Raw genomic sequence first — 13,049 nt, 5'->3', positions numbered from 1 at the left:
TGAGAGAGAGGAGAATGGAAGGACCTGGTCCATGGAATCACGAAGAGTAGGACGTGACTGGACGGCAACAACAGGGTGTCCTCTGTTTTCATTTAATGACCAAAGCATTTCCTTCCTCCCAAATTAATTAAGGGCTTGCTTACACATTCCACCAATTCAGCTGAGAAGTCTGGGCCTCCCTCGTTTACACTAATTGTGGTTGGGGTATAAATCCTCCCCTTTACACGTATGGTACTCACTATGCTAAGCTTTCCTCATCTTTTCAATCACCAATTCTACGGTGGAATGACCGTTGTCCCCCAAAGTTTTCTTATTTCCAATGAATCAGTCCCAAGCAGGATTTTCCCCTCATGGTTTTGCCCATCTTTTGAAGCATGGTGTTATCATTGAGGCAAGCATACGATGCTATGTATAGAACTGACCTGTAACAAATGCTTGTTGAACTGGGTTAACAACATCACAGAATATAAAATCCCAGTTAGTCTTTGAGAGTTCTGATTATGCACAGCCAGTATTTATTAAATATTTACCTCAGCACTAGGGATACAAATGCAGTGAATGAAATAAGTCCTGCTCTTAGGGAGCTTCCATTCTAACTCCTGCCAGACCAGAACTCTCGAGCTCCCTCTCCCATGGTGACAATGAAGAAACCCAATGACAAAAGAGGTGGTTTGGGGTTTGGTGGGGGCTTTTTGGTTGGCCTTTTCTGGCCAAAAGACATTCATGTGAAGGCGTGAGAAAGCCACAGGTAGGACCTTCTGCTGGGCACAATAGCGAACTCCAGAGCCTTGAGAAGGAACTTTGCCTGGAGCCCAGCGTAGAACTAACTGAAGGAAAAGCCTGCAAAGAACAACACCTGGGGAACAAGGGGGTGAGGGGTGCAAAGGACATCAAAAGAAGTCAGATCACTCAAATCAGATGAGAGAATGAAAGTCCCACAGCTGTAAGGACAACTTCCCAAACCATCCTGATGTTGGAGATCATGACTGGCAATTGACATCAGTCTTTTCTGAGAAGATCAGTGGCTCATGGAAGGATTCCATCTCTTTTCCAAGGGTTTTATTTTGTTTGCCTCATTTTTTTCAGCATAAGGGCATTGTGGAGAGAGAGGTGGTTTTGAAGCCAGGAAGACCTCACTTCGAGTCCTGGTACCCACTGGTTGTAGGATTTTTGGCAAGGAACTTAACCTCTCAATACCTTAGATGGAGAACCTGCCAGGGGAAACAGAACAAATTCTGTTCTGTGAATTTGTTTCATGAAGTTTGGATTCAGTCAAAGGGCTGTACTTGAGGACCTAGAGGGTCACATGTGGCTGCACATTACCCACCCTGGGTCTAGGCAATTCTTTAAGTCTGCAGGTGTCCAGAAAGGCTGCTAACGTGCATTGATAGAAAGAGTTTCTTCTCTGGGGAGTTCCCCATAACCAATGAAATCATTGGTCTGGTCCCAATTCCTATTTTTTAAAACAAAGCTAGACCTTTCTTTAAAATATTTTCATTGATACCTTTTGTTTTGACACCACCTTCATTTTCAAATATATCCCTCTCTCCTCCCCTCCCCCAGGGCCATTTCTTGCGGCTAAGTATTTTAAATAGCTGCCCCCAACCCCTCCCCAAAAAGCGGCTCAGAAAAACTAACCAATTACATCAACCCTACCAGCGTAAGCAATGTTTTACAAGTAATCTCCCACCACTTCTGCAAAGGAGGTGGGGAAGTTCATTTTTTTCATCCCTTCTCTGGGGCTGTTTGACCTTTCTTTATATCATAAACTATATGCATCAGACGGAGTTGGCATCAGTATGTGGGGTGGTGTCAGATAGGATTTCGCCAGGTTTTCTGGGTAAAGCCTACAAATAAGAGAAGTGAGAAATTCCCCATAAGTGTTAGGTCCCTTAAAGTCATGCCAGTCTCTGACCCAAGGGTCGGCAGCATTCTATTTGGAGATTAAAGGAGAAAGGAATCCCAGGAATCACATAGGGAGGAAAGATAGATAGCAAACATTTTAGAAATACAAAATACTCTAACTTGTCTAGTCCCACATTACAACCTGCCTCCCCTGCCTAACCCTTCCTTGCAGGCAGGCGATAGAATTCCCCCGGGAAGCTCAAATGAGGGCAGCTGAGCCAAAAGTAGCATTTTTGATGACAACCAGCTGGGGCCCCAAGAGAATGCTAACAGGAGCACGGGCCAAAGGAGGATATGAACTAGCAAGGGCCTAGATTCTATGTTGTTCCAAGCCCCACCCACGAAGACCTGGGGAGCAGAGGGAATTCTTAAAGAAGGCAGGGCCTCACTATTAAGAGACCTTTGCACCAGTGCACTTTTCTCCTGGAAGGACCTGGAGCAGAATCAGAAATGAGATAGAGTTGCACAAAATTGTTCTCTGTGAACTCAGCTCAGCCTGAATGCAGGACCACTCATCTGCCTAACACTCCTATCTGGAATAAAGCTGATAAACTTAAAAGAGACTGTCAAGCTAGATGTCACAAAAGTCCTCCTCCCTCCCCCAGACCCCATGTTTTTGACTCATAGGTGAGGCCCCTTGGGCCCTCATTTAGAGTTATTATACTCTTATTTTAAACATGATTCTAATAAGCCTGATGAGATCTGATTTTTCCAGTCCATAGGAGGTAAGAGAGGACAAGTTGGAAAAGAGATGGGGAGAAGCTGACCCAGATGGGCATTCTGATTACTCTAAGTGACTACTGAAAGTGCATGAGAGAGATAGCAGGGTGTAGAAGTCAAAGTGCTGGAGAAGGAAATGGCAAACCACCGCAGTATCTGTGCCAAGAAAACCCCAAATGGGGTCACAGAGAGTCAGACTCCACTGAAACAACACAGCAGCAGCAAAAGCATGAATTTAGAAACAGAGGATGAGGGTTCAAGATCCGCCTCTTCTGTTTACTGTTGCAAGAACTTTGGGAGAAATGATGACTTTTCCAGGCCTCAGTTTCCTTATCTATAAAATGAAAGGCGAGGTGGAATAGTGGATGTAGACAGATTCAGGAGTCAGGATGCTCTGGTTCTGCTCTCCAACTAGTTCTAGATGCGAGACCTTGGGCAAGTAATTTAATTTCTTAATATCCCAAGCACCTCTTTAAGACGGTGTAACTTTTTTTTTAGTGTCAAGATCCCATCCCTTTGTTAGTCAAGAGAACCTTTGAGCCCTTTCTGTCGTAAAAGCATAAAACAAAATGCATAGGATTGCAAAGGAAAGCCACTATACTGAAATACATATATATGTATATATATATGTGTGTGTGTGTGTGTGTATATATATATATATATTAAAGTTCACAGACTTCAGGTTAAGAACCTCTACTCTAAGACATGTTGCCAATCTGCATCGATGGAGTTTCCATATTGAGAGTTCCCACTACAGATGAAATGTCAAATTGAAGAGAAAATGAGAAGGCTGCATTACATAATCTCTGAAGGTCCTTCCAGTTCTTGTATGGGTCAAAAGGAGGCAGAATAGACATCTCTAGCCACTTCTGTCCCCTATTCCCTTTTCCAAGGGAGACTTTATTTCCTGCCAAGATGAGAGACAAGAGAGTGGGGCTGGGGACCGCTCTGTCTCTTCAGAGAGAGAGAGAGGGACAGAGAGGGTACTGGGCTAGAATGATATTTATTTACTCCCTTAAATATTGTTAGACTAGAGGATATGATTTTAAGATTCAGGCTAAACTTCTGATCACTCTTTTTTTTTTTTTTTGCAAGGCAATAGGGGTAAGTGACCTGCCCAGGGTCACACTGCTAGTAAGTGTCAAGTGTCTGAGGCCGTTCAGGTCCTCCTGACTCCAAGGCAAGTGCTCTATTCACTGTACCACCTAGCTTCTCCCCTGATGACTTTTTCTTATTTTATTTTTTTTTTTTAGGCATTTGGGGTTAAGTGACTTGCCCAGGGTCACATAGCTAGTAAGCATCAAGTGTTTGGTCTGAGCTCATATTTGAACTCAGGTCCTCCTGACTTCAGGGCCAGTGCTCAATCCACTGCTCCACCTAGCTGCCCCATCTTTTTTTTTTTTTTTCCTGATGACTATTTCTTAATGGGGAAAGGAGGAACCCAAGCTCTCTATCTAAAGCTTGACTTCCTTCCCACCAAATACCTGTTCCACAATGGGCAAACACATAGCAGGTAGCAAAGAAACCCATTTATCCAAGTTAGTAGCAAAATAGAAGTCAGAGAAAGTATGCACAGGAGAAGGAGGTGAAGCAGCTAAACCAAGAAAGGGAGTCCCAGATCTCATGTAGGGGGAAATTCCCTGGTCTCTTGTATTGCAAGCAGAGGGCTAGGAACATGATGAAGGCTTCTAACCATTCTCACGTCAGCTTCTTCCCAGAGTCTTATTGTCTCTTCAGCACCTGTAGTAGGGTTGGCATTTTTCATCTTCTCTCTGGAATATGGAAGTCAGAAGCACCCGAAACGGCTCAGGAGACCTGATGGAAAAGAAGAAACTGAAGACTTCTCTCTTTCACTCTCGGCAACTCCACCCCTTCCCCTTAACAAGGCTATAGGGCATTGATCTTCTTTGGGACTTGGGTTATACTTATGATTTTCGGACCCTGACATTGAGGGAGGAGGTAGGAAAATGAAATAAAGACTCAAAAAGAACAGCAGCCTGGGGCCAATGAGTCTAAGGTCAAATGTCCCTACAGATTTCCATAAGCTCCCAAAGTGTTACTGTATTAGAGCAGGGAACAGTAACTTATGTTCATAATAATGACTTGTACTCCTTAAGGAAAGGTCAAATTTCGTAGGTTCAGTGGACTCTGGTTAGGAAGGGAGGGAAGGGTAGGATATATTTTAAAACATTTTCTATCAAAAATCATTGGAATAAAAAAAAGTTGGTTCTTAAATCTTCAGTTATTAGAAGGATTCCTTTATGAGGCATGAAATATACCATGATACCAGGTCTGTGAGGTGTTGCTGTCCCAAGAACTGATCCAAGTACTTTCTCTTCCAAATACCCAGTGAAGCAGCTGAAAAAAAAAAGCCAACCCTTAGCCTCCCTGTCTCCAAAGATACTATGTTTTCTAAAACTATTGAGTACTCATCAATTTTTTTCCAAACTAAGATGAAGCTGAAATAATATTTTGTTCAGTCTGATTCTTTGTTTTCCCCTCATAAGCTTTAAAATGGCAAGCTTTCCATTTATCTAGGCTATTAAATGATGGCATATTGGAGAGAGTCCTGAGTTTGGGGTCAGAAAGAGCTGGGTTCAAATTCTGTCCCTGATACAGGTTATATGGTTCTGGATAATTCATTTAACCTCCATCTATCGCCAGCAACTCCCTAAGCTGGTAGGTGGCACAGTGGATAGAGGGTCCAAAGTCAGGAAGACCCCTGTTCAAATCTAGTCTCAGACATTACTAGCCGTGTAACCCTGGGTAAGTCACATAACCTCTGCCTGCCTCAAATTCCTTGGCTATAAAATGGGGATAATCATGTCACCTACTTCCTAGGGTTATTATGAGATTAAAATGAGATAATATATGTGTAAAGTATTTAGCACAGTTTCTGGCACATAGTAGGGACTTAATAAAAGATTGTTCTCTTTCCTCCCTTCTCCTTCCCCTAGGATTTGTCTCTGAAGTCATAGATAGTTGCTATCTGTATTGGTGGAGGGAGTGCCTGCCTAGGGAAGTCCATAAATGTTGAAATCACAGCTTCTTCATGTATTTGAGTAAGTCTTCCAGTTCAGTAACTATCTCTGGGCCTCAGGTTTCCTCATCCATAGAATAAGGAGGTTGGCAAGATAAACTTTAAAGTCTCCAGGGGCCCTCATTTTCCATTTTAAATGACAGCTGTTTCCTAATATTTTGCTTTGTTGGTTAAATTCTGTCCTAGCCCATAGTTTAATAGATTTAGAGCTGGAAGAGACCTTTAATGTCAGTTAAATTTCTTCATTTTACAGATGAGGAAACTGAGGCCCAGGAAGGTCAAGGAGCCTATGTTTATAGAGGTGGTAAATGGAAGATCCAGCATTTGAACCCAGGCCCTTTGATTTCAAATCCAGTATGCTTCCCATTGTACCACACTGTCTACCATGTTATACTCCCATCTCAATTCTTTAACCTTGAGATTTCAGTTCTACAAATAAGCTAATTCTGTAAGTTTAAAGCTGAATATATAAAACTTGCCTCTTATTCCTGGAAAATGAGGTCTAGGTGAGGATGTTTGGCCCAGGGAATTAGAAAGACCCAAGTTCATGCCCCATACATCTACCATAAACTGACTGTGTGGCCCTGAGCAAGTCATTTTAACCTTTCTGACACTGTTTTCTCATCTGAAAATAAGGCTAATTCTATTTCTACTACCTACAACGGCACTATGGAAACTTGAATTGTTATTACTTAGGACAAAGGATGGCAACCTGTCTCTAAGGGTTATTGAGAGGAAAAAAACTTTTGTAAACCTAAGAGTGTTATATAAATGTGAGCTATTATTAGATTAAGGAAATTATTTTCTCCATGTAGCTTCGGGCTGTGATCATATTGGTGAGACTTGGAGAGTTAAGGAAATAAGCCAGATAAATCAGGCCCAGAAAATCCCATTGGGGGGGGGGGGGGGGGGGGAAAGGGAGGGGGGGGGTGAAAACCAGCTTTTGGGGGAATTAAATTATCTGGATTGGTTCTCTTAGTTAATTAAATTTTGATTCCATGTTATACTTAGGCTAAGTCACTTTCTCTCTATATAGACAGTGAGAAAAACAACTGAATGGCTCTGCTGGATTGTAGTATTGAAAGCAGTCAGAATGTTGTTTTTCTTTTTAAAACTCATTTAATTCTGAGCAGGGGAGATGTCTGGCCAAGAAAGGCTTTGAAATCACACCTACAAATAGAGGAATCGGGTCACAGGTCTCCTTGTCCTTTCCTTGCCCTAAAGAGGTTTGGACAGGATGGCCTTGAGAATCAGGAGGGGTCTGTGTGGTCATCTCAGTTGTATTAAGCAGTGATGCTGTTTACCATTTGCCTGAGAGAGACGGGACCAGCTGGAGAGTGACACCGTCAGGGAGTTCTTGGGTCAGAAAGATACTTCTAGGTGGATGCTCGGTCCCCATAGAGATCAGCCCCATGCAAAGATTCAGAAGCTGGAGATAGAATGTCCTGTTCAGTGAACAGCATGGAGATCAATTTGACAGGAACAGAAGGTCAATCAGGTAACTTGTATTTATTAAGTATCTACTGTGTGCCAAGTACTGTGCGAAGTGTTGGGGAATCCAAAGAAAGGTTAAAAAAACCAAAAAAAAAAACCCCAAAACAAGCCAACAAACAAAAACTGATCCTTGTTTTCAAATAGCTCATTGTCTAATGGAGGAGATAGCATGCAAACAATTAAATACCAGAAAGATATATACAATTGAGATAAACTGGGAGAGGTCTCAGAGGAAAGTACCAAGACTGAGTAGGATTGGGAAAGGTATTTTTGCAGAAGATGAGACTCAAAGGAAGCTGGGTGCATGAAGGGAAGTCACGTACAGGCCAGATCAAGATTCTGAAGGGCTATAAATGCCAAACAGAGGAACTGTACTGTGTCCTAAGGGCAATTTGGGGACCATTGGAACCTTTGGTGCTTTAGGAAAACCATTTTGGCAACTTTGTGGAGGGTGTTGTGGAAAGGGGGAAGAGAACGAAGGCAAGGTGACCAATTAGAAGGTTATTGCAATAGTCCAGGCCAGAAGTGATGAGGGCCTGAAATGGGGTGGTGATTATGTGGGTGGAGAGAAGGGGAACCGATAGGAGGGAGGTTTCCTGGAGCACACTGTGTCAGAATCTCTCCTTGGCCCCCAGCATCCCAGAATTCAACATTTAGATCCCAGACAGGGCTCCTGGGCTTAGAACCTGACCTTCCTGCATACAGGAGCTATCTCCCAGTCTAGTGAGTCAGCATGTCTTAAATCTTACAAGGAAGGTGAAAAGCAGCATGTATCATTGAACCCTAACCAGAAAAGCTGTGTCAGGGAACTTTCCCTTCCTTTCGGTCAAAGGATTTATTTCTTCATTCTGAACTTTCCTCTTTCCTCTTACAAACTCAAGAAATCCCCTGGCCGCACCTATTCACTGCTTCCTTTCTACTTCCCTTCCCTATCCCCCCAAGCTCCTTTGAGCAGGGCTGAACACGTTGGAATTAGGCCTTTATCATATCTCTGACAGTCCAGGGTGCAGTTGGGCCTGTCCCCAGTGAAACAAACACATTTTATAGCTTTTTATAATATTTCACACAATCATCTGTAAGGATACCTGCTGCGATGATGTTACCAGAGTTGTCTCCACCTCCTCTCCTGATACAAATGCAATAATAATAATAATAATAATAATAATAATTCACTTTTAGAGAGTGCTTGCTTCATGGGGGTACATTTTTCCACCTGCATTCCATCCTTGAGCCTCACAGGCACAGGGGTGTCGTGAGGTAGGCAGCACAAATATTATTGCTCCTGTTTTATAGAGGAAGAAACTGAGGCTCCAAAGGTTAAGTGATTTAGTGACTTACGTTCATAGAATTTGATGTCTCTGGGCCTTCATCTTCTCCCTTCTAAAATGAAAAGGTTGGATGGCGTGAGAGCGTTAACTCTTAAAGTCCCTTCTAACTCTCAGTCTATGATTCTATATTCTTATGTCTAGTCCAACTTTCTGATTTTACAGGTGAAAAACAGAGGCCTGGAGGTAAGAAGGGCCTTGTCCCAGGCCACGTAGCCAAGAAGTGGTACAATTCAGACCAGGCTTTAGGTCTTCTGATTACTAATCCTGGGCTGAGTCAAGAAGCAACAGGACAGGAATACTTGGAGCAGACTTGTGATCTCATTGATGTAGTGAACAACCAAACCAGTATGGAAACTCCCTCTTCCAAGGCAGATTACACCCACTCTCTTCCCAGGAGCACTTGTCTACAGTCACCCAGCCCTGGTAGGGAAGGGCCAGAGGCAGGACTTCAGGACCTGTCTTCTTGACTCCATGGCTGGTTCTCTATCCATTATACCCAGGCCTTCCTAACCGATTGACTTTGCATTTGGCCTGTGGGGGATGGGAGAGATCCAGAAACTGAGTCCATGCATATGCTTCTGTTGGATTGATCTCATTTAGAAGCGGTGAGGTCAGTGGAGGGTAGGATCGTGTAGCAGCAAGAAACTTGGATTGGAATCACAGCTCTAACACCTCTAGCTGGGTGACATGTGAGCAGAGTCACTGAACCTTTCTGAAATCCCAATTTTCTGATTTATGGAGGGTGTCCCAAAAGTCTTAGTGCAGTCTTAGGCTACGAAAGCTTATATTTCATTTAGGCTATAAAAGCTGAAGACCACACTAAAACTTTTGGGACATGCTGTAAAATGAAGTGGCTAGAATATTTGGGTTCTGAGGTCCCTTCCAGGTGCATGTTTTGGATTCTATGGTTCTATCATCTGTAAAATGGGGATAGGACTTGTAGGATCTGCCTTACCTGGTCCTTGTAAGTCTCAGAGCACCATATTTATTAATTTATTGTTTATTATTTTAGCAAAATGTATAATTTTTATATTATAATCTATCATGTATTATATAATAATATATCATATGATTGTATATAGTTGTATATATCACAAGATAATTATATATAATATAATAATTTATTATTAGTTATTACTAATATTGAGGGCAGAGAATAATTTGGAGGCTACCTTCCTCTCAGGGCTATAGAGAGCAAACTGTTTTGCTTACTTTAAAGGATTACAATATATACACATGCACACATATATATATTTGTTATCTTTATATTTAGGCTGAACACTGTATATGTATGCACATACATATGTATATACATATACACACACATACATATATTTGTTTAGAATAGAGGTCAGGAACAATTGGGGGGGTCGTTTGTTATTTCCGTTCAAAAGGGCAGCTGAGAGAGAAAAGCAGAGGCCAGAGTGTAGGGGCAGGGACAGTCGTGATGCTGTTTGTGGCAAGGGCGTGGGTTGGCATTTGGAGCCTCGTGGTGGGTGAAAGTCGGCAGAGTACAAACCATGCTGAGGGGTAGGGGTGGGAGGAGCAGGAGGAGAAACAAGTCAGGGCTGGGAAGGGAAGAAGCAAGAGTGAGGATTTCACCTGGTTGGGTGAGCCCAACAGGTGACAGAAGTGAGACAGAGGTGTGGTCAGTCGGTAAACTGGTAGTGATGAGATACGTGGGGAGTGGCAGGGCAGGGCCCTTTTTAGGTCAATAAAAACAGTGGGGAGCTCCAAAAGGAGGGATGAGGTAGGAAGTTTAAAACCTGGTGAAAGTTCTCTCAGGCCTGCCCTGTTCTTAAAGAAGCCTCAACTCGGGAGGGCTTTGTGACTGTTTAAAGGGTGGCTTCTTTAGCTTCCTAACCTCAAAAGTCTGAGTAAATATGTACGGAGAGAGGGGTTCTTGGCTTCTAACTTCTGACCTTCTCTGTTTCAGAATCAATTAATAAATGTTTATTAAGCGCCAACTATGTGCCAGGCACTATGCTAAGCTCTTTACAATTTTATATCATTTGATCCTCACAACAACCCTGAGAGGTAGCTGCTGTTATTACCCCCATTTTACAGTTGAGGAAACTGAGGTAAATGGGTTAGGTGACTTGCCTAAGGTCATCCAGCTGGTAAATGTCTGAGGTCACATTTGAACTCAGGTCTTTCTTTCTTCAGGCCCAGAGCTCTATCCAATTGTGCCACCTAGCTGCCCCATAGAGTATAGTTTTAGAGCTGGAAGGAACCTTCAAGTTCATGGAATAATACTCCCTCATTTTATAGATGAGAAATGAAGCACAGAGAGATAAGTGATTTACCTAGGCTTACACAGCTAATAAGTGTCTGAGGTAGGATTTGATCTCACGTCTTCTCAACTCCAAGTCTAGTGCTCTTTCTCCTACATGACACTGCTCACACACATACACACACACACACCCTCCCTCCCCCTTCCTCTCTCTTGTTTTCTGTCTTCCTCTCTCTCATTCTTTCTCCCTCTCTCGTTCTCTCTTTCTCTTTCATTCTCTCTCTTACACACACACACACACACACACACACACACACACACACACACACTTGCTCACGCATGCACAAGAAAAATCACTACAACATACTCCAAAAAATGAGGGTCTAGCTCAAAGGAGGAGTACTTCCTACCTCCAACCTCCAGAGGCAGTCCATTCCTATGAACAATAGGAATTTATTTCTGACATCAAGTTAAATGTACCTCTTTTCTACTTTTCCCCATTTTTCTGAGCTCTACCCTCTGGGGTCAAATGATACAAGCCTAATTTGTCTTCCTCCCTCTCACCTCTTTCCCCCAATGTTTTCTCTTCTCTAAGCTAAAACTTGCCAGTTCCCTCAACCAGTCCTCATAAGACATAGAATGTTCTTCACCATCCTGGCTGACCTCTGCATTCTCATCAGCTTATCAACATCTTTCTTAAACTATAGTCTCTAGAACTAAACACTCTCCTCTCCTCAGATGCTTCCTACCCAGGTGACCTGCCTTCCTAGGCCTTTCCTGTAAAATGTGGGCCTTGAATGCAATGATCTCTGGGGTGGCTCTCAACATTGGACCTATGGTCCTACATGGTCAGAACAGGGTACACTGGGCCTTTCAACTCCTTTATTTCTGGAGGCAGTGAGTTTCTTAATGCCTCTCAAGGTCACATTGGTTTTTATTTTGGCTATCATACAGGCTTACGGGGAGCTTGTAGCCCACTAAAACCCAAAGATATTTTTTAGGCAAACTGCTATCTCACCATGCTTCATCTTATGTTCTATTTGAAGTAAATTTTTTCAAGCCTAATACAATACTTTGCATTTACCCCTATTACATGTTGTTATTGTTGTTCAGTTGTATCCAACTTATTGTGATCCCATTTGAGGTTTTCTTGACAAAGATTCTGGAGTGGTTTGCCATTTCCTTCTCCAGCTTATTTGACAGATGAGAAAACTGAGGCAAACAGGGTTAAGTGACTTGCCCAGGGTCACATAGCTAGTACGTGTCTGAGGCCAGATTTGAACTCAGAAAGATGAGTCTTCCTAACTCCAGGCCCAGTGCTCTGTCCACCTAGCTGCCCATTAAATGTTACCTTAGCCATTTTAACAATGACTCTGAATCCAATCTTTCAGTTCCAAATCCATTTAATTGTGTTATCATCTAGCTCCCATTCCTCCATTTTTCCCCACAACAATTACATGAGATACTTTATCAAAACCTTTGTTAAAAATACTTGTTTCTCCAGTTATCTGATTCACCTCTCAGAACTACCCTCCCTAAAACATAATGCTAAATAAGTCTGGAAAGGTGTATGGTATCTAGATAGTGGAGTTCTTTATGTGGCAAAGCTAAGGACTTTTCATTTTATCCTTGCTGTAAGAGCCATTGAAAGCCTTTGGGTCACAACAATCCCATCTGAGCCTTTCAGAAGATGATTTTGGCAGCTATGTGGAGGATGAATTATTGAAGGGAGAGACTGGAAGCAGGGAGAGGGGTCTGGAGGCTGCTCCAGTTGTCTAGGTGAGCAATGATGATGGTCTGAAGGGGGGTGGCAGTGACCTAAGTGTAGAAGAGGGGAGGGAGATAAGCAAGTGTTGTGGAGGTAGATTTGTCAGAAGAACATGGCGCCTGATTGAGACTTGGTTGAGTTCAAGGTTCCAAGAGGTGATTGGTGATGAACACTAGGGAAGGGACTACACCTGGTTATGTAGATTTGGGAGTCATTTGTATAGATCTGATCATTGAACCCAGGGGAATGGATGAGATCACCAAGGGAGAGAGGAATCTAAGGTTGCCTCCCTGGGGCAAAGTCTCATTACTTTCACAATAGTTCACCACAGGTCCCAGCATCCATTGTTTCCTACTAGGGGAACCAAGGCTCGGTTAACTGCCATTTGCTTTCTAAGAGATTCTTTCCTGGGAACAGTGATAGCTTTGTTATGTTTCGATGGCCTGAAGTAAAACCATCGGTGGTACCTACCACAGAAAGAGAAGCATTATACAAGAAGAAGAAACCGGAAAAGACACACACACACACACACACACACACACACACACACACACACACACA

General features: G+C 42.8%; 1 long non-coding RNA gene across 1 annotated transcript; it reads right to left on the bottom strand.

Moving 5' to 3' along the window:
• Positions 1 to 1,631: 1,631 nt before the first annotated feature.
• Positions 1,632 to 8,765, bottom strand: LOC114030644. The gene is made up of 4 exons (XR_003567653.1): positions 8,498 to 8,765; positions 4,905 to 4,983; positions 4,319 to 4,440; positions 1,632 to 1,847 (listed from the first exon to the last, which is right to left on the bottom strand). It is a non-coding gene; the product is annotated as an uncharacterized LOC114030644 (long non-coding RNA).
• Between the last annotated feature and the right edge of the window lie 4,284 nt (positions 8,766 to 13,049).

This window comes from Vombatus ursinus, unplaced genomic scaffold, assembly GCF_900497805.2.
Source record: "Vombatus ursinus unplaced genomic scaffold, bare-nosed wombat genome assembly UNPS02014973.1, whole genome shotgun sequence".
Taxonomy (NCBI): domain Eukaryota; kingdom Metazoa; phylum Chordata; class Mammalia; order Diprotodontia; family Vombatidae; genus Vombatus; species Vombatus ursinus.
The sequence above is the reverse complement of the archived record's forward strand: the minus strand, read 5'-3'. Positions and strand labels throughout refer to the sequence as shown.